Genomic DNA, 21,064 nt, shown 5'->3' with positions numbered 1-21,064 from the left:
GGCGCGGGGTTTACAGAGGCCCCGCGCGCTTCCCGAAGGCACTTAAATTAAGTGCCGGGGGAGCTGCAGGGCCTCTGTAAACCTAACTTACCGTGGCTCCGGCGGCTTCCTCCCTGTGTCGCCATGGCAGCGCGGCGTCAAAATGACGCTGCAAGGTCATGTGACGTCACGTTGCTATGGCAACGTGACGTCATTACGCCGGAGCGCGGGTAAGTTGGGGTTGGGAGGGGGGCGCGGGAGTGAGGGGACAGCCGGCAGGGGGGCGCAGGGAAAAAAGTTTGCGCCCCCCTGTCCTAGCCTATCCGTTTCTCTGCGGAGGCCACGCCTCCGTTCCGCCTCCTATCTCATTGGATCTGGTATCCTTTATATGCCCTGCTCCTTCATTCCTGCTTTGCTGTGCATAACTAGTGTTATTGTGAATAATAGTGAAGCAAGGCACAAACAACTCAAAATGTGAACAATGATAGTAAGTGCAACTAATAATAAGTGCAATGTACAATATGTGCCAAATAATAAACTTCAACTGAAGACAAATTAATAATAAATGACTCTGCTCAAACCCTCTGGTGGGACCTGTTTCACTGGTTCCAAGAAGTGTGTTAGATCTCATACAATCCAGGAGGAGCATATATGGGAAACAAACAAGAAGAAAACAGTGCAAAATTTAAGTGTAGATGTATTGACAATGAGGTAAATAATAGGGTGTAGTCTTGGTTCTGATGGTATGCTACTCACAAGATGTCAGAAGTAAGAATGCGTTTAGCAGATAGGGCTGCTACCCATGGGGTATACGTGGTGTGTGGATCTCCCTCCAGGCTCGTCTTGTCAGTGGGATGGTAGTGTATGTAAAAAAGGGGAAAGAGCACTACATAGCGCGATCAGGTGGATAATAAACTTTATATAAAAAACAGATATAAAAATGCGCACTTACAATGTGCAAAATTAAAACAAGCGTTTGTCACAATATATGTGTGTAGTGGGTTCACTGCAGCTCTCACCGCCTCCCCTGGATACTCCAAGTCTCCATCGCCTGCAGTGTGAGATCGCAGCTCCTCTCTTTGCGTCCTTCTGTGCGTCTGACGTCACAGCTCTAACGTTTGGGAAACTACGGGTCGCCCACTAGTCCAAAAAGCACCACTCTACGCGTTTCGCCCAGTCTTGATAGACTGCATCCGGCTTCGTCAGGCGTGTGTATGCTTGGGGTAAAAGGTGCCTATATATACCCTATTCTATCCAATAATATAATTATCTAAAACAATTAGACCAATGCCCATAGCGCTAAGTGCAATTTGATTAGGCAAAGCTGTACTCATTATTAAATAAACTCGATTAAAATGAGATAACATTATGAGAGTATGTAATAAATAACCCCAGTGATAGGCTGTATTCAGTATAATTATCCCTATATATTATCGCTATAGCCAAAATAATTACTGTTATCCCCTAGTATAATTTCATGCACCTTGTAATATGATAATTGTTAGTAGGTTATTTTGATAACCGATACACAGAGCACTGTCTCTATTAACTGACCCATTATTAATTAATTATTGAGTCCTAGTTCTCTGGTTTCACTATTTATAATAGTATCATATGCTTAAATATATTTATCCTCCGTGATCAAAAAATACACTTATAGTCTAATTTTATCTCCTCTATTGACGTTTCATGATGTCTAAATATGTATTATATACTCTCATAATGTTATCTCATTGTAATCGAGTTTATTTATTAATGAGTACAGCTTTGCCTAATCAAATTGCACTTAGCGCTATGGGCATTGGTCTAATTGTTTTAGATAATTATATTATTGGATAGAATAGGGTATATATAGGCACCTTTTATCCCAAGCATACACACTCCTGACGAAGCCGGATGCAGTCTATCAAGACTGGGCAAAACGCGTAGAGTGGTGCTTTTTGGACTAGTGGGCGACCCGTAGTTTCCCAAACCTCAGAGCTGTGATGTCAGACGCACAGAAGGACGCAAAGAGAGGAGCTGCGATCTCACACTGTAGGCGAAGGAAACTTGGAGTATCCAGGGGAGGCGGTGAGAGCTGTGGTGAACCCACTACACACATATATTGTGACAAACGCTTGTTTTAATTTTGCACATTGTAAGTGCGCATTTTTATACCTGTTTTTTATATAAAGTTTATTATCCACCTGATCGCGCTATGTAGTGCTCTTTCCCCTTTTTTACATACACTACCATCCCACTGACGAGACGAGCCTGGAGGGAGATCCACCCACCACGTATACCCCATGGGTAGCAGCCCTATCTGCTAAACGCATTCTTACTTCTGACATCTTGTGAGTAGGCATACCATCAGAACCAAGACTACACCCTATTATTTACCTCATTGTCAATACATCTACACTTAAATTTTGCACTGTTTTCTTCTTGTTTGTTTCCCATATACACACATAATTAGTGTTAGCCATGAGCTCCTGCATTTTGTTACGTCTTGCTCCCTTGTCCTGTTTTTCTCTGCAGCTTGATTCTTTGTGTACCGACCCGGCTTGAACTTGGAACCTCTCTGGATACTGACTATGGCTATACGGATCGATACTACTCAAACTTCTCCAATGCAGACCACGACTATACAGATCAATACTACGCTTACCTCTCCAACCCCAGACCACAGCTATACGGATCACTACAATTCCAATCTCTCGAACTCCAGACCACGGCTAACGGACTTTATTACTCTAACTTCTCCAACCCAAGACTCTGGCAAATATCTGATAACCCACTCTCTCCAATCTAGATCCAGCTACGTTGATGTCAAGAATCGGCATCCCCCGCACTCCCCACACAGAGCACTCTCTCCCCCCAGGGAGTCCCTGGACACACAAAACAATCCTGCCTTACCGACCTCTGCGGCTCCCCGCCCCTGCCGCCGTCGCGGGATCACTCCCCTCGGCAATTCCTCTGCTCAACGCCGGGCGCGCCCACACCCTCCCGCGCGCACACCTGCACCATCCACTGGCTCGGTCCACGCGCGTACACGCGTTACGGAGCACACTCATTCTGCATACTCTTCTTCCCGTCCCCCGGACCTCAGGCTCCGCCCCCGCACACCAGACGAGCATACTCAGGTTACCAACAAGACTCATCTGGCCTGTTATGCCTGCACCAATCTGCAATGTCTCCCTGTAGCTCTTCCTGTCCCGCCTCCATTCCTAATTGGACTTTCCTTCTTTATCTAGCTCCTCTAACATGGCTTGGACTACGACCTATCTCCGCTCTCCACTCCCTGACCTCGGCAAGGCATTCTTCACTCTCTCTCTCTACAACCGGTACCAGCAAGTATTGTCTACCTTACTACACCTGGCCTGGCAACACTTCATACCACACTCTGGACACGCTCCCTTTGCTGCGGGTGCGTGTATTACCACTTCCCCCTTCAGCTCAGGGGACGGGTCTGGTCTGCGGGCAGCACCGGCGTAACATTATGTCAAGCCCACAAGACGCAGACAAGACCGAACTTCAACAGTTTTTCTCCAATCTGCTTCAGCAAAACCAGGCCATGGCGGATCAAATTGTGGCACTTACACGCCAAGTCGCAGTACTCTCAGACCGAGTACCGACCGCAACCTCGCCAGATGTAAGCCCCCACTCCGCAAGCGCAGTTACCATCTCCAATGTAAGGATTCCTCCCCCCAAGCCTTTTGCAGGTGAAACGCAAGAATGTAGGGGTTTCCTAAACCAGTGTGAGGTACAGTTTGAAATGGCCCCCCATCTCTACAATACTGGTCGCAAGAAGGTAGCTTACATTTATAACCTCCTCACTGGCAGCGCCCTAGCTTGGGCTTCCCTGGTTTGGGAGCGACATTCTGATCTTACCCAAGATTACCGGCATTTAAAGCAGAGTTCCAACAAGTATTCGATTCCCCCGCTCGTCGGGAAATGGCATCTGTTTCTCTTCTCCAGATCACTCAGGGACGGTGAATGGTGACACAGTATGCTGTGGAATTCCGGACTCTAGCAGCCGAGACTAACTGGGGACAAGAGGCTCTCATCTCCGTATTCTGGCAAGGCCTGGCAGATCCCATCAAGGATGAACTCTCTCGCCAATCCAGGCCGGATCAATTGGAGGTCCTCATTGATTTGGCCGTCCGAGTGGATCAACGTATCCAGGTACGCCGCTCAGAGCGTCAGCGCACTCGCTTCCATAACTTTCAGGTTCCGTTCTCCAGTACTCCCAGCAGCACTCCTGCTCCCCCAAGTGCTACCACACCTCTTTGTCCTGCACTGGAGTTGCCAGAGCCAATGCAATTGGGGGTACAACGCATCCGCACACCGATACGGCAGTTCTGCCACGCCGGGGGATTGTGTTTCTACTGCGGATCCATGGATCATCTGGTTCGGGAGTGTCCACTGCGTCCGGGAAACGGGATCACCCAGTGAGTACTGAGGGGCTCTCTCTGGGTGAAATGTCTCCACGTCCCCTTCATAAAGGTGAACTCCCTAAGAAACTTACATTTCCAGTCTCCCTTTCAGGAGATAAGTTCCAGACTTCTACCGTCGCTTTCATTGACTCAGGAGCTGGAGGAAACTTCGTGGACCTTGAATTCGCCAGGTTAAAGTGCATACCGCTCGTGAGGAAGAAGGTTCCCATTGCACTCGTCGGTATCGATGGACGTCCTCTTACCCCGGCCCTCATCTCCTTAGAGACAGCCCCCTTGCTTCTGTCCTCACATCTGCACAAGGAGATCTTAGTTCTCGATGCCATTCACGCTCCTGGGATACCCATCACCCTTGGTCTTCCTTGGCTACAGCTTAACAATCCTCTCATTGACTGGACTTCCTCTGCTCCCATCTCCTGGAGGCCGAGGTCAGGCGAGACTCATCAACTGCTGGCCAATACCTCTGTTCCCGAAGTTATTCTACCTTCTGTTTACCATCAATTCCGGGACGTTTTCAATAAGGTACAGTCAGACCTTTTGCCGCCACACAGGACTTACGATTGTCCGATTGATCTGGTTCCAGGTTAATCCCTACCCAAGTCCAAGACCTACCCCTTGTCGTTACCAGAATCTCACGCTATGGATAAATATATCCAGGAGAATCTCAATAAAGGCTTTATTCGTCTCTCCAATTCCAAGGGGCTGGGTTTTTCTTCATCAAGAAAAAGGACGGGTCGTTGAGGCCTTGCATCGATTACAGGGGTTTGAACCACATAACTATCAAAAATCGTTACCCCCTTCCCCTCATTACCGAACTGTTCGATAAATTACAGGGGGCCAAGATTTTTTCCAAGTTGGATCTACGTGGTGCCTATAACCTGGTGCGCATCAGAAAGGGGGATGAATGGAAAACGGCCTTCAACATGCGTAGTGGACACTACGAGTATCTTGTAATGCCTTTCGGCTTATGTAATGCTCCCGCTGTCTTCCAGGATTTCATCAACGACGTCTTTCGTAAGGTACTCAATATTTTTGTTATAGTATACTTGGATGATATCCTGATTTTTTTCCAAAGATCTCCAGGACCATATACGCCACACCTCCTACGTCCTTTCCCGTCTCTGTGAACACCATTTGTACGCCAAACTGGAGAAGTGCACCTTTCATCAGGTATCTACTCCATTTCTGGGGTACATCATTTCCGATGAGGGGTTTATGATGGACTCCGGTAAACTTCAAGCAGTTACTGAATGGCCAAGACCCAATTCTCTCAAAGCCATACAACGTTTTTTAGGGCTCGCTAATTACTATCGTAAGTTTATACAGAGTTTTTCTACCATTGCAGCACCCCTCACTGCGCTCACCAAAAAAGGAGCTGATCCTTCTGCTTTGTCATCCGAGGCCATCTCCGCTTTTGAGACACTCAAGGAAGCTTTTATATCTGCACCTATTCTCCGTCATCCCAACATTGAACTTCCCTCCGTCCTGGAAGTCGACGCTTCTGATTGCGGCTCTGGAGCCGTTCTTTCTCAGAGACCCATGCCTCAAGATAAGTTACATCCCTGTGCATATTTTTCCAAGAAATTCACATCCGCCGAGAGGAACTATGACGTGGGTAACAGGGAACTTCTGGCCATGAAGATGGCTCTTCAAGAGTGGAGACACCTGCTGGAGGAGTCAAAAGAGCTGTTTACTATTCTCACGGACCACAAGAACCTTCTTTACATAGAACACAAATTCTTCTGGTGGAGGGGTTGCGCTTGGTGATAGAAGGTGGTCGAAGGTCTCATTCATCACATCCATGCCACCCTCCTGCTCTGGCGTCGGGGATACAGGGACATGAACACCGAGCAAATTATGTATCCCCGCTATGTCAGTCTCTATCTTCTCCATCCGTCGATTCATCTTCTCCATCCGTTGATCCATCTTCTGCATCCGTTGATCCATATTTAGCATCCGTTGATCCATATTTAGCATGGTCTCCAGAAGCAGATCTATTTTTGCCAGCACAATAGAGTTCCCGGGGATATCCACACTTATCCCATTCAGCATCCGGTCTAACGAGCTGCTTCTTTTGCATGGCGTGCTGTGGACATCTGGGTGGATGGGTGCTACGGAGGATGAGATGGGGGTTCCATGGAGAGAAGCGGCAGCGTCGTCGAAGAAAGGTGGAGGTGGTGACCTGTGTATATCCGGGAGAGGAGAAGCGGCAGCGTCGTTGAAGAAAGTGACCTCTGGATTTTCGTCTAAGCGCAAAGGAGAAAGTGACCCGTGAATTTCAGGGACACCAGCGGCAGCATCGTCGAAGAGCAGTAGAGAAGATGGGCTGAAGATATCCAGGAGAGCGGCGGCAGAATCGTTGAAGCGTATTGGAGGAAGTGGTCTGCGGGTTTGTTGGGTTGGCTGCCATTTGTTTTGCGTTGAGTGTACATCACCTTATTTCTTCTTGACATAATAAGGCTGACGTCTATTAAAACCCTTAGCCTTTGGGGTCAGCAGAAGGTTTTCTTTATTGGCCTTAGCCTGTCGCTTTGGCCTTGGCTTGGAAACTGCTGCTGCCTTTCGCTTTTTCTGTGTGATAGGCACGGCAGAGGCGAGTGGCTTCCGGCATCCGTAGAATCGAGATTGATCCATGGAAGCAGATGGCACAATGCAGTATCTGGACAAGGGCAAGTTCAGATAAAGATCATCGAGTGGTGGGCTATGCAAAGTGTGTAACCTTTTATGCATGGCGACGAGGTAGAGGTGTTGAAAGTGGGCGTACTCTAATGTGAGTCATTAACGTATAAATACACCATCCATTTTGTGGATTCACTGCACATTGAATACACATCGACTAAACATCGAATATACATTCTTGTGTTTGTATTTCTTTCTACTCGCAGCAATGCCTGTTAAAAAGATTTCAAAGGATCTCAGCATGCGAATTAAGGAGATGTACATGAGCGGACACCAAATTGCAGATATCCAACGCTGGTTAGCTACTTCTGGCCTCGTTGTGCCATCAACCACCGTGAGCTATCATGCACACGGAAAACCAGACAACGCACGAGGACACCAACGGTAACTAACGCGTAAGTATATTTATATAACTAAATTTATTTATTTTTTTATAAAATATTGTACTGTAGATCTACTAGTGTACTGTAATAGTGTACTGTAGATCTACTGTATCTAATTTTATAGTTATTTCGGTATATTTATATAACAACGGTATATGTATATTTTTTATATTGCTGCATATTAATAGAACAATATATTGTGTACTATCGATCTACTGTATCTAATTTTATAGTTATTTCGGTATATTTATATAACAACATTATATGTATATTTTTTTATATTGCTGCATCTTAATAGAACAATATATTGTGTACTGTCGATCTACTGTATCTAATTTTATAGTTATTTCGGTATATTTATATAACAACGGTATATGTATATTTCTTATATTGCTGCATATTAATAGAACACTATATTGTGTACTGTAGATCTACTGTATCTAATTTTATAGTTATTTCAGTATATTTATATAACAACGGTATATGTATATTTTTGAAGTGAAACTTCTTTAGTGGCACCTATTCTGATGGGGTAAAACGGGAGAGATGGGGGACAAATGTGAAACGGAAGTGACGGCAGGGCTTCCCCATCCCTCCCCCCCACACGCCTGCTGTGACATGCGGTGCCGGCGATAGCCGCCGGCGCCACTCCTAACGGCCGCCGTTAACCCCACACGTCCGCTGCCATGGGTGTACAAAGATGGCTGGCGCAGAGCTTCCGGTGCTGCGGGTGTGGGTGTAGTTAGATGGCGGAAGCCCCGCAAGTCCTCCGGCTGTGAGAGGAGGAGCCGCTGCTCAGCCTCTCTCCTCCCTAACTCCGCTTCCCCTTCCCTGTGTCCCGCTGACTGAGCGCCGCCGGGGCCGGAGGTGGAGAGCCGCCATTCCCCCCATACGTCCACACAGACATGGGAGGTTGAAGCGCATGCGCAGATTTGACCGCCGGGTCTCTCAGGCCAGGAAGCTATCTGCATCCGTTGATGCGAGGCAGCGCATGCGCAGAGTCGTCCGCCCCTCGTAGTGGCCTACTACACTGTAACTCACTGGATTGTTGTTTTTCTGTACATTGTAGGGAGACAACTCTTCTGGTCGACAAAATAAGTGAGAAGAATGATGAGAAGAGTGCATTAAGGGTCAAATACACTCTGCAAGAAAATCACAATCTCACTGTATCCGAGACCAGCATAAAGAAGATGAGACGCAGAATTGGATGGAAATATGGACGTGTGAGGTTAGTACTGGACAATACAGGAGGTAAAAGTGTTGTTTAAGAAACTGTACTGTACCTCTAAAACTAATTATTCCTTGTCATTACAGACCGTACCCCATGATAAGGGACGTTAACAAAATCAAAAGAGTGGTCCAGGCCCAGGCATGGATCTTCAGTGGGGAAACTTTCCAGGATTGCATCTTCACTGACGAGTCTACTGTATCGCTGGAGAAATTTGCCACCTTTGCATTCCACAAAAAAGGTTGCATATCTATGAAGCCGCGGCCAAAACACCCAGTGAAGATGCATGTGTGGGGTGCCATCTTTAGGCGTGGACCAGGATGCATTGTCATCTTTGAAGGTAAAATATAAAATATAATGTAGCCTTATGCATTGTACTGTATTAGTGTGCAGTTTTTTGAGCACTTTTCTTTTCTTGTTATAGGAATCATGGATAAAGCTTTCTTCCAAGACAAAATTGTGCCTGAGATTGTGGAATACATCACACGCGAGTTCCCGGGTGGTCACCGTTTCTACCAGGACAACGATCCGAAGCACACCGCGTCAACAGCGCATATCCTTGAGCGCGGTATCAACTGGGTGAAGACGCCAGCGGAGTAAGTGCGGTAACCGTGTCTCATTTTTTCCCCACTGTTTTTACTGTGTACTGTATCTCTTAAACTAAATGTCCTTTTTTTCCAATGACAGATCGCCAGACTTCAATCCGATCGAAATGGTCTGGCATCAGCTGAAGGACCATATCCGAAAAGTCGTGAAACCCTCCAAAAAGGATGAGTTGGCGAAAGGCATACTGAGTTTTTGGAACGATGTACTCACCGTGGAACGATGCAATAAATATATTTACCATATTGCGACTGTGTTGCCCATTGTGATCGCGCGTAATGAGCAAGCATCAGGAAGGTAGTATGGTATACTGAAGTAATGTACTGTAGTATTGTAAGTACAGTATGATATAGGTAAGTATGGCACAGATTTTTTCTTTCCTAGTAGTCAGAGTATACAGTAGTTCCAGTATAGACTAGTTTGATAGTATTACGGTAACTGCATACTGTAGTCCAATATGGAGTAGCTATACAGTACACAATGCCATAATACAGTATGCACCTACAGTACAGTAACTGCTCAAATTACTTCTTTCCAGAGAGAGCAGCACCAGCCATCTGGTTACAAAGTATTTAACAGTAGTCAGAGAATACAGTAGTTCCAGTATGGACTTGTTTGACAGTGCTAACAGCGTACTGTAGTCCAATATGGAGTAGCTACAGTATACAGTACACAGTGCCATAATACAGTACAGTATGCACCTAACTGCTCAATTTATTTATTTCCAGAGAGAGCAGCACCAGCCATATGGTGCTGAACTATTTAACAGTAGTCACAGTATACAGTAGTTCCAGTATAGACTAGTTTAACAGTACTACACAGCACACAATGCCATAATACAGTATGCACATAACTGCACTAATTTTTTGTTTTCTTGTCTTTTCAGAAAAAAAGGATGGACTGGGAGAGAGGGGGGTTTCGTGTACAGTCTGTGAACTGTTTGTACAATTAAGTGTACAGTATCTAAACAGCAGTAATGATGTACACAAAACCTCTCCTCTCTCAATGAACTACTGTACTGTACACAGAATGAGGAAGAAGATAAAGACGGAAAAAATTATATTACTATATATATTATTATATATTATATATTATTAATTAATATTATTATCAATGTGCATTATTCATGATTATCCACCGGCCCTCAATTTCCATCTGACAGAAGAACTTAATAAAGACTGCATTATGTATTATTCATGATTATTTTTATATTTGTTTTTTTTGGTTCCTGATAAAATAAAATAAATATGTATTTACATTCTTGATAATCATAATCATTGACAACAACCCCCGCCCCCCACACCTACAGTACACCAAAGAAAATGAATGAATGACAAAACAACTTGAATCCGTTAATGGTTTTTTAACTCTCAATTCTCACAGTGCTGTGCAAATCAGATTTACATATCAAATTCGAGAAGGGATTTTTCCAAAGCGTTACCGTAAACAAAGCCTCAAAGGGTTGGAGGGGGGGGGGGGTTGTGTGAGTCATGCGCAGTAATCAGCTAGCTCCCATCTCAAAGAGGATTACACACAGGCGCAGTAAGGTGACGCTCGGCTAGGGACGGATTAAGAACACAATGGCAAACTTCAGAAAATGAATGACTCTGTGGAGGTGTCTGTCGATAAGAGTTTCAAATCCTTGAGCAAGCCTTGTGTGTGCATGGGATAGGGGGCTACAGGGTACAGCTGCATGAAGTTCAAAGATAATGACATACTTTAATTTCAAAAGGCAGTTCATCATAATAATATGATCCCTACACTCCCAAATACAGTACGTAAAAAGCACACAAATCAACCATGTGCAGTCAAACGCACAGGGTTGCAGTCAAAAGCTACAGCACAGATTGAATATCATAATATCAAGATGGTTTTTGCAGGCTCGTGGAGAAAAAAAAACATTAAAAACTGAGGAGAATTTTTTTTTTTTTTTTTGGTCACTCACTCAAGCAAGCAGTGGTGGGTGAAGTTACAGGTGCATGCGCAGTAATCATCTGCTGTCAAGCAGGAATCTGATTGAAACCAGAAAGACACACATTCAAAGGAATGGCGTGGGAGAGATGTACTGCACTGTAGATAAGATAAGAAGTTGAAATATCCTGCAGTGCAGCAAATTATCCTGTGTGTGTGCGGGGGCGAGCGAGGGGAGAGCGCTGCATATGCCGAAATGTGACAGTGTTACAGTACTGTACACACCTGTGCGTTTCAACAATTTTCAAATGAGACATGCAAATGCATGTATACTGTAAATATGCAAATTTACAATTACTGCGCACGCACACGCAGACTGTGTACTGACGTAGGTTGAACTGCTAAGGTATTAGACTTCCAAGACAACAGCTCGTGAACGCCCCCCTGAGTTTTTAGACGGCATTGCAGTATTGCAGACAGCAAGAATAAAATGCTAATATCACGAGCGCTAAAATAACGCAATTCACTCCGGACTAAAAAAAAAAACGCATCTGACCGAGATTATCAGAGCGCCGCGCATATAGCCGATTTAGGATAAAGGCGGCCGCCACTGTATCCTTATTCATCCTGATCCTAAACTGCCTTTCACCCTAGAAGTAGATGCATCAGACATCGGTGTTGGTGCTGTCCTTTCCCAGAGGAAGAATCCTCAATCCAGATTGCATCCCTTTGCATTTTTCTCCCAAAAAAATTCTTCCGCTGAGTGCAATTACGATATCGGGAATCGGGAACTCCTGGCTGTGAAATTAGCATTAGAAGAATGAAGACATTTTCTGGAGGGCACTGAGAATCCCATAACTATCTTAACAGATCATAAAAATCCGTTATACATTGAATGAGCACGTCGTCTTGGAGCCCGTCAAGCCAGATGGTCATTATTCTTTTCAAGATTCAATTTCATAATATCATATCTGCATGGAACAAAAAATTTCAAGGCTAACGCCCTTTCCCGACAATTCTCTTCGGATGATAAATCTGAGGACCAACAAAGGCCTATTCTCCCTGCTAAGTGTATTCTTATCTGCAACCACCTTCAACGTTCTCAAAGATATTGTACGACAACAAGATCACACCCCTGCAGATTTCAATATTCCCGAGGGTCGTCTGTATACTTCTCCTACACACCGCAGGAAAGTTCTCCAATGGAGTCACTCCTCCAGAGCCGCTGGTCACCCAGGTACCAGGAGAACTTTAGATCTGATTTCCAGAACTTTTTGGTGGCCCGGGATTCAGAAAGATGTCAAGGACTTCGTAGCCGCGTGCCCAACTTGTGCCAGGACTAAGACTCCCAGGAATCTTCCTTCAGGACTTCTCCAGCCCCTTCCTGTTGCCAACCGACCATGAACACACCTGTCCATGGATTTCATTGTGGATTTACCGGTATCCAAGGGCATGAATACGATCCTGGTGGTCGTGGATCGATTTTCTAAACAGTCCCACTTTATGCCTCTCAAAGGTCTTCCCAATTCTTCCAACCTTCCCGTGTATTCATCAGAGAGATCTTTCGACTTCACAGAGTACCCCTGGTTATCGTGTCTGATAGGGGTTCACAGTTTGTGTCTCGCTTTTGGCGTTCTTTTTAAATACAACTGGGCATTTCTCTACATTTCTCCTCCGGGTACCACACACAGACGAATGGTCAAACTGAAAGGACCAATCAGTCCCTAGAACAATACATAAGATGTTTTGTTTCAGATTCCCAAGATGACTGGTCAGAACTTTTGCCCTGGGCAGAATTCGCCCATAACAACGCACAAAGTGGATCTACTCTGGAATCCCCATTTTTTGTAAATTACGGGTTCCATCCTTCTACACTCCCTATCTCTGTATCTTCATCAGGGGTTTCCGCGGCAGACGACAGGATTAAAGCATTGCAAGATCTTTGGAAAAAGGTTCAGGCAAACATCAAGACAGCTACCAATAAGCAGAAGACCCAGGCTGATCGCCACCGTAGACCTGCTCAGGAATTCAAGATTGGCGACAAAGTTTGGCTCTCATCCAAGAACATCAGGCTGAAGGCACCGTCTATGAAGTTTGCAACCAGATTTCTCTGTCCTTTTTCTATCTCAGAAAGGATTAATCCCGTGGCGTATCGTCTCGCGTTACCTCCTTCTATGCGGATCCCATCCGTTTTTCACGTCTCATTGCTTAAGCAAGTGGTCCAGAATACTCACTCAGTTCATTCGCCTCCCACTTCGTCTCATATGGTACAAGGCCAACCTGAGTATGAAATACAATCCATTCTGGACTTAAAGTTCTCAAGAGGCTCATTACAGTATTTGGTACACTGGAAGGGTTACGGCCCAGAGGAAAGATCCTGGGTTCCTAATCATCATGGTCATGCTTCCAGGATAATCCGTAACTTCCATTCCAAATTTCCGGATAAGCCTTCATGGAGTCGCCCGGAGGTCGCTCCTAGAGGGGGGGTACTGTGAGGATTCGCCGTTCCAGCGTTCAGGGACCATCCCCTCACCTGGCTGTACGTTGTGGTCGCTCGTCTAGTCGCCCCGCTGATGCGCGCGGTAGGCTCTGTCCCCGCTCTGTTGTTAAACAACACCAGCATGGCAGTGATGCGCGTTCCAGGCTCCGCCACCGCTCTGATGTCTCAAGGAACCGGCCTGGGAGTATCACACACTCTAAGTCCCGCCGTCTGAACTCTGTGACACGTGCAGCCTGCAAGCAACCTCCTACCTGATCGGCTGCATCATTGGACAAACCTGTGAGTACCAGTAGCCTATGACGATTCACTTCCTGGTTCCACCCCTGCCTGTTATTGGAGTCTCCTTCCTTTTATATGGAAACAAAAGAAACAGCACACAACGCCAAACAGTGAAGCAAGTAATGCTATATATTAGTAATTACAGGGTAATAAATCTGCGTACATCAAAACAGTGGAATAGGTGCATTTAGTGTGTTTCACACAAGTTACCACTCAGCAACTGTTGTCAGAAGAGTCTGCAGCTTGCTTCTCTCAGCGGGGGCGCTACGTTGGTTCAGGAGCAGGATTAATGTCCAAAACCCCTCATCCAACAGTACATCGCTCCCAAGGGGATTTCCCTTTAAGGCAACCACGATCCGTTGCAGGTATTGGTGCTTGGTGGGACCGCTCGTGCTTCCAAGCCGTCTGGTGCAGCTCGTGTAGCTCAGCGAGCAGATCCACTGTACGGGGGTGAGACCTCAGCTCTGCAAGGGTACACTCGGCGTGCCACGTTGTCGCTCCGTCACGGGATACTGCGTGATGACGTCACAGTCTCCGCAGCAGCGAGGGAACCGGCAGGGAGGCAGTGAAAGTCTCTCAAAGTCTCTCAAAGTCTCTCATATGCCCAAAATTACCACCGGGAGTAATACTAGCAGGGTGAAGCCAATGGAGGCAATGGCAATATTAAGGCACTAGATAAAAATCATCCAACATGTTTCGTAGAATAAACTACTTCTTCAGGGAATAATTTGGCCATTACCCAGAGGCCTTAAGTACCTAACAAAGATGTCTCATTGGTCAAACAATTAAAAATGGACCAATCATCTAGACTAGGTAATGGTTAAAGTGATAGGGAAAATGAAATCATTACTTTTAAAACAACAACTTTATTAACTACATACATAATAAAAAGATTTTATAAACATATAAACTAAACCTAGCATAAATAATTAAAAACATGCTGGAATAAAAGAAACACAATATTAGTACTAAAATAGATAGTATCAATAAATACATATAAAAGATGCAACTAGAAGTAACAATATAAATACGTATAGACAATAGAACGGAGCAGGGAAAACAGAGATACATAGATCAGTGATATCCCTTGGGTTTAAGTGGAGAAGGGGGCTAGAAATTTTTTTTTAATAAAAATTCCTCTTAATAAAGTGCCCAGATGTCAACATCCTCATTTAACCCCTTAGGGGACATAGTATCTAACTTGTGTATCAAATATGTCTCCTTAGATGATAGTGTTTTAACTCTGTCCCCACCTCTTCTATTTACAGGAATAAACTGAATCCCCTTAAAAGTGAGACTGGACGGATCTTTGTTGTGGTGTAATAAAAAGTGTCTGGAAACACTGTGTTTTTCAAAACCATTTTTTATATTTCTGACGTGTTCCTGGATACGAACTTTAAGGCTGCGTTTGGTTCTGCCTACATACTGATATCCACACGCACATTCCAATAAGTAAACAATGTGTGTAGATGTACATAAAATAAAGTCATCAATATTAAAAACTTCTTGTGTGTTTTTAGAATTAAATGTATGCTTGTCAGGATGTTGGTACTTACAAATACTACACTTACCACAAATATAATTGCCTTTTGGTTTAGGCCCTAACCAGTTCTTTTGTACTGTAGTGTTATTACTTAAAAAAACATCACTAGGTGCTAGCAAATTTTTAATGTTTTTGGCTCTCCTATAGATAAACCGTGGTTTAGTGTCTAGATGTGATCCCAATATGGGATCATTGCACAAAATACCCAGTGTTTATAAAAAAAACCTTTTCGATGTCCCTATGTACGGAATTATAATCTGTAAAGAAGGCCACATTTAAAATTTCATTTTTCATTATTGGGCCTATTTTATTTCTTGTCTTGGTTCTATTTTGAATTAACATATCTTTACGATCCATGTTACGTACCCTTATAATCTCTCTTTCGAGAAGTTCCTTAGGGTATCCCCTCTCTCTGAATCTCAAAAATAGTTTATTAGCCTGCTTGTCAAAAACCTCTATACTACTGCAGTTATGTCTGAGTCTGACAAATTGCCCTCCTGGAATATTTTTTATCCATGTACTTTTGTGATTACTATTCGCCATCAGCAAATTGTTAGTATCCACCTCCTTAAAGAAGGTTTCAGTCTCCACAGTGCCATCCGCTCTGGAAGTAAGTCTTAAATCCAGAAAATCTATCTGGGTGGCATCCACCTTATGTGTAAACTCAAGGTTGAAATCATTCCTATTCAGGTTATCTACAAATGCACTGGCCGATGCATAATCACCGTCCCACACACACAGGATGTCGTCTATGTAGCGTTTCCACACAACGACATTCCTGTGGTAGGGTTCCTCGGGCACAATGAACTGAGACTCCCACTTACCCACATACAGGTTTGCGAAACTGGGGGCAAACCTAGTACCCATTGCAGTTCCGCAAACCTGCAGGTAGAAAGTGGAAAGAAACAGAAAATAATTATGTTTCAATATGAAACTAATAGACTCGAGAATAAATTTCCTATTTAATGGGTGCATTGTGGGGTCTACTTCCAAAAAGGAGTTGACTGCATCCAACCCTTTCTGATGGGGTATATTTGTATAGAGGGATTTTATGCCACATGTAATCCATACATATGAACTCTTCCATTTGAAATCTTTAAATAAATTTAGAACTGCAGTAGAATCCTTCAAATAAGAGGTTAATTCACCAACATACGGTTGGAGAAAAAAATCCACGTATTGACTAAGATTGGCTGTCATAGATTGTATATCTGACACGATTGGGCGTCCGGGTGGATCCACCAAGGCCTTATGTATTTTCGGCAGGTGGTAAAATATGGGGATCCTTGGGAATTCAGAAAATAGGAAGGCGAACTCTGTTGTTGTGATGACGGATAGAGTGACTGCATTATCTAATAGCGCTTTTAGTTCCCTTAAAAACTCGGCTGTGGGGTCCTTCAATAATTTGACATAGGACGATGTGTCGTTAAGAAGCCTTAAAGCTTCTTTTTCATAATCACACCTATTTTGGACAACTACGCCACCACCTTTGTCCGCCTGCCTTATAATTAGGCTTGCATCATCCTTCAATGTTTTAAGGGCTAGGGACTCGCTTACACTGAGGTTATGTTTAATGTTACCTGACTTAAAATTACGTGATAAAATGTTAAAATCATTGATGACCATATTAAAAAATGTATCAATATGATGACCCTTGGAATGTGCGGGATAGAACTTAGATTGGGTTTTAAATTCAGTATGTCTAATTTCTATTTCTTTATCAGAATTACTTGCAGCAACCATAGCAGCCTTACCAGGAATAAGGTCCATATCTTGTTTCAGAAAATGTCTCTTTAGGGTAATATTGCGAGTGAACTTGTGTAGATCTTTGAACAACTGGAAGGAGCTTGGTCCACAGGTTTTGGAAAAACTCAAACCCCTTCCAAGTATGCTCAATTGATCCTTACTTAAAACTGTGGAGGAGAGATTAAAAACCCCTTTGTTTGCTAGGTTGTTCTTTCCCAAGAGTACTCTCTTCTTTTGTGCTCTGGTCCCTCCTCGTGTTCCTCATCTGATGTAACCCTTTTCTTCCTTTTCTCTTGGGGGTATTCTATATATCTTTCACTGTTATTACCTTCCTTTCTAGTCTTGTTCTTACAGTATCAAGTCTAAAAAAGAAGGTGAATCTGTAGTGGGTTCAGGTCTAACCGGGCGTTTGGGTGAATATTTAGGGAAGTTCCTGGGTGAGTATCTAGATGTTCTCGCATGGGGGTCTTTGTGCTCATATTCATAATTTCTATGCTGTCCCTGTGGCCTTGAGCCATACCTAAAGCCCTCAATGTAGTTTTTCCCTTTATAATTGGGATTGCGATACCCATTACCATGGTTAGAGCGTGAGCGATCTCTATCTGATCGATCATTTTTATTGGTTCTGCTCTCTCTCTTCTGTTCGTAGGTGTGGTAATTTTCTTGTCTGTTCTTTGAATGTATAGACCCCCCTCTTTCTTTTTTATGGGGGATATACTCATCGCCTACTACCCTTCCTCTATCTTTTTTAGCCCAGTCCCTCTGTCTTCCTTGCTGGTAATCTAATTTGTCTCTTAAAAATTTATTGTGTTTCGTTTTTAAAAGTTCATCTTCTTCATACTCTAATTTAACTTTTAAATCATGCTCAATCTCCGAGCAATCAGTTTCTATCACTATCGGTTCTAATGCTTTAATTGCTTTCAAAATCTCCTTTTCTAAGTCTTTGATCTCACGGTTCCTTTCATATATTATTAACCTAATGAGATCATTAGAACACTCGTCCTGTATTCTGTTCCACTCCTGCATAAATTTAGGGTTATCCTTACCGAAGGTAGGGCTTTTTGAAAACCTGAGACCTCTTGGTATTCTACCCACATCCAAATAACTTTGTAGGGTTTTGGTCTCAAGCCAATGTTTACCCTCGGTAAGTAATAGCCGTTCTAATATTTTAAATTGTTCTTTAGCTGTTAAATTGATTGGTTCATTGGGCTGACCATGTACACTACCGACACACTTTATCACACTGCGGCCAGATCCGCAAGCCGGGAGATTTCCCGGCCTGCTAGTGGCCGCCCCTCGGCGTGCCGAGCGTCATAGACGCGCGGTCACGTGTCTTCGGGAGCGTGCGCCCCCTGCACGCGCGTCCAGGGGCTCCCCGAGGGAGCCCTGGTGTCCCGCGATCGCGGGACAGCGGCAGGGGGTTCCGGGGGACCCGGCGGACCCGGCAGCGGTAGGGAGAGCGCCCCGATCGGAGGGCGCTCTTCCGCTGCTTCGGCGCGCGCCCGTCACTCTCGGGCGCGCGCCAGGCTACTGCTGCGGCCAAGAAAGGGCAAATGCTCGAATAAACTTGGCCGCAGCAGTAACACTTCGTCTGTAAAGAGGAGTTTAAAGTGTTCCTCCCTTTCTACACAAGTTCACTCGCAATATTACCCTAAAGAGACATTTTCTGAAACAAGATATGGACCTTATTCCTGGTAAGGCTGCTATGGTTGCTGCAAGTAATTCTGATAAAGAAATAGAAATTAGACATACTGAATTTAAAACCCAATCTAAGTTCTATCCCGCACATTCCAAGGGTCATCATATTGATACATTTTTTAATATGGTCATCAATGATTTTAACATTTTATCACGTAATTTTAAGTCAGGTAACATTAAACATAACCTCAGTGTAAGCGAGTCCCTAGCCCTTAAAACATTGAAGGATGATGCAAGCCTAATTATAAGGCAGGCGGACAAAGGTGGTGGCGTAGTAGTCCAAAATAGGTGTGATTATGAAAAAGAAGCTTTAAGGCTTCTTAACGACACATCGTCCTATGTCAAATTATTGAAGGACCCCACAGCCGAGTTTTTAAGGGAACTAAAAGCGCTATTAGATAATGCAGTCACTCTATCCGTCATCACTACAACAGAGTTCGCCTTCCTATTTTCTGAATTCCCAAGGATCCCCATATTTTACCACCTGCCGAAAATACATAGGTTTGCCCCCAGTTTCGCAAACCTGTATGTGGGTAAGTGGGAGTCTCAGTTCATTGTGCCCGAGGAACCCTACCACAGGAATGTCGTTGTGTGGAAACGCTACATAGACGACATCCTGTGTGTGTGGGACGGTGATTATGCATCGGCCAGTGCATTTGTAGATAACCTGAATAGGAATGATTTCAACCTTGAATTTACACATAAGGTGGATGCCACCCAGATAGATTTTCTGGATTTAAGACTTACTTCCAGAGCGGATGGCACTGTGGAGACTGAAACCTTCTTTAAGGAGGTGGATACTAACAATTTGCTGATGGCGAATAGTAATCACAAAAGTACATGGATAAAAAATATACCAGGAGGGCAATTTGTCAGACTCAGACGAAACTGCAGTAGTATAGAGGTTTTTGACAAGCAGGCTAATAAACTATTTTTGAGATTCAGAGAGAGGGGATACCCTAAGGAACTTCTCGAAAGAGAGATTATAAGGGTACGTAACATGGATCGTAAAGATATGTTAATTCAAAATAGAACCAAGACAAGAAATAAAATAGGCCCAATAATGAAAAATGAAATTTTAAATGTGGCCTTCATTACGGATTATAATTCTGTACATAGGGACATCGAAAAGGTTTTTTTATAAACACTGGGTATTTTGTGCAATGATCCCATATTGGGATCACATCTAGACACTAAACCAAGGTTTATCTATAGGAGAGCCAAAAACATTAAAAATTTGCTAACACCTAGTGATGTTTTTTTAAGTAATAGCACTACAGTACAAAAGAACTGGTTAGGGCCTAAACCAAAAGGCAATTATATTTGTGGTAAGTGTAGTATTTGTAAGTACCAACATCCTGACAAGCATACATTTAATTCTAAAAACACACAAGAAGTTTTTAATATTGATGACTTTATTTTATGTACATCTACACACATTGTTTACTTATTGGAATGTGCGTGTGGATATCAGTATGTAGGCAGAACCAAACGCAGCCTTAAAGTTCGTATCCAGGAACACGTCAGAAATATAAAAAACGGTTTTGAAAAACACAGTGTTTCCAGACACTTTTTATTACACCACAACAAAGATCCGTCCAGTCTCACTTTTAAGAGGATTCAGTTTATTCCTGTAAATAGAAGAGGTGGGGACAGAGTTAAAACACTATCATCTAAGGAGACATATTGGATACACAAGTTAGATACTATGTCCCCTAAGGGGTTAAATGAGGATGTTGACATCTGGGAACTTTATTAAGAGGAATTTTTATTAAAAAAAATTTCTAGCCCCCTTCTCCACTTAAACCCAAGGGATATCACTGATCTATGTATCTCTGTTTTCCCTGCTCTGTTCTATTGTCTATACGTATTTATATTGTTACTTCTAGTTGCATCTTTTATATGTATTTATTGATACTATCTATTTTAGTACTAATATTGTGTTTCTTTTATTCCAGCATGTTTTTAATTATTTATGCTAGGTTTAGTTTATATGTTTATAAAATCTTTTTATTATGTATGTAGTTAATAAAGTTGTTGTTTTAAAAGTAATGATTTCATCTTCCCTATCACTTTAACCAT

At 43.6% G+C, this 21,064-nt stretch overlaps 1 long non-coding RNA gene across 1 annotated transcript; it reads left to right on the top strand.

Moving 5' to 3' along the window:
• Positions 1 to 7,374: 7,374 nt before the first annotated feature.
• Positions 7,375 to 8,998, top strand: LOC142492017 (uncharacterized). The gene is made up of 3 exons (XR_012800669.1): positions 7,375 to 7,486; positions 8,544 to 8,702; positions 8,789 to 8,998. It is a non-coding gene; the product is annotated as an uncharacterized LOC142492017 (long non-coding RNA).
• The last annotated feature ends 12,066 nt before the right edge of the window (positions 8,999 to 21,064 follow it).

This window comes from Ascaphus truei, chromosome 4 (assembly GCF_040206685.1).
Source record: "Ascaphus truei isolate aAscTru1 chromosome 4, aAscTru1.hap1, whole genome shotgun sequence".
Taxonomy (NCBI): Eukaryota; Metazoa; Chordata; class Amphibia; order Anura; family Ascaphidae; genus Ascaphus; species Ascaphus truei.
The sequence above is the reverse complement of the archived record's forward strand: the minus strand, read 5'-3'. Positions and strand labels throughout refer to the sequence as shown.